At 35.3% G+C, this 1,673-nt stretch overlaps 1 protein-coding gene across 1 annotated transcript in view; it reads left to right on the top strand.

The window, feature by feature from the left end:
• Window positions 1-1,673, top strand: part of LOC122067183 (uncharacterized protein At5g49945-like) — a 5,939-nt gene that overhangs the window by 1,318 nt on the left and 2,948 nt on the right. The window lies entirely within an intron of this gene.

Here is a 1,673-nt window from a genome sequence, read left to right as displayed (position 1 = left end):
TCCAATGAGAAACGGCTGTTCTAACACCGACCTAAATCTATGAAGTTTCAATTCTGATGAAGTGTGGGAATTTCATATCCTTGATGGAATCTAATCTGATAGCCAATGCTAAATTTTAATTAAATTATTGGGTACCCAGTCTAAATTGTCACGAGTTTCAATCCAACTATTAGGAAGAAAGGAATAGTGTCAAAATATTTGAAGGAAACATCAACTACTTTAAGGCAGAAGTGTCAAATTATGAGGTTGTCCTTATGCATGTAAAATGTTCTTTTTTGGTTGCACTTGGATGTTTCAAAAAAAAAAAAAAAAAAAAAAAAAATAAAAAAATGAAGGCAAAATAAGCTCCACCCAAAAATTGATGATTGCAATTTCTTAAGTGTTGACAGTGCTAGTGAAATTCAGATCTGCTATATGAACTTCAAATTGTCTTCCGTTAACTACTAGAATTTGTTTGTCAAAAGTACATATGAATAAATTGTCATAAGAGTGATCCCATTTATCTGCAATGATATCTTTATCCACCATTGGCTTAAATGTTTGAGAAGATGTTTTTGGAGGTGAATTGTAGATTTGGGTTGCTAGTTGTTCTTTCCAAACCTAGAGTAGTGACTTTCTAACATGACTGGAGCAAGTAGTCAAATGAAAACTCCTGGGAAACCTAGTAAGGGACTAATGGTCACATAGGCCAGTTGGATTAGGCCATCTTGGCTTGGTTTTGTACTTGCTTGTTGAGTATGTGTGAAAGCACTGGTACCTGTAACTATTTCTATGCTAAACATAACATTCCAATGCTTCTGTGGGTGGCTGCATATGAAGACACTGGCTTCAATGAGCATCTCTGTGCTAAATATCTGATTATTTTAGGCATACGAGTAGACACTGTTTTCTATAACTACCTCTATGCTAAGCATGAAATTGTGACATATTTTTGGAGGCTTTAGGGACCAAAACAGTTGAAGTGTTTATAGGGTAACTAAACCAAACAAGTGGTTGCCTAACTCAATCTGCCTACACGTTCTCTCTTCCTGTTGGGTCTGACAAAGGCAATAAAAGTGGCTATGAGAGCACTGACTTTATTTTCTCTATGACAAATATTGTATCTGACTCTCTTTCTCTCTCTCTCTATATATATATTATATAAATATATAAATATATATATATATATATATTATATAAATATATTCTCTTGAGGTGGTTGCAAACATTGTGTAGATAATTGAGAATAGATCAGAAACATAGTGTTGCTCCCTTTTTGTTCTACTTGTGATTCTATGTGTTGGATGGAAAGCTTGAATTTGAAATACGTGCATGCAAGATTGAGACTTCATTTTTTTTTTTCTCCCTATGCCCTAACATGAAGATCAAATAACTGGAAAGGGTTATAAGCTTTCTTCATGTCATTAGCATTGAAGGAATGACGAGAGAAGCATAAATTTGTAGGCTCAGTACATTAACTGGCTTTTACTAACAACATGCATTATTGATTATGGCTATGCATAGATCAGGTTGACCTGCCACAAATCAGAGCTGTCCCAGATCAAGTTGTGCTTTGTGTATTTGGGCAATTTGCAATTAGATCTGTTGTGTTGGGCATCTAGTTCCTTCTAGGAACTGGTTAAGCTCCTGGTCTATGTTATCGTATGACATTTTTTTTTTGGGGGGGGGGGGGG

This window comes from Macadamia integrifolia, unplaced genomic scaffold, assembly GCF_013358625.1.
Source record: "Macadamia integrifolia cultivar HAES 741 unplaced genomic scaffold, SCU_Mint_v3 scaffold275, whole genome shotgun sequence".
NCBI lineage: Eukaryota > Viridiplantae > Streptophyta > Magnoliopsida > Proteales > Proteaceae > Macadamia > Macadamia integrifolia.
This window is presented reverse-complemented; position numbering and strand designations above follow the sequence as displayed.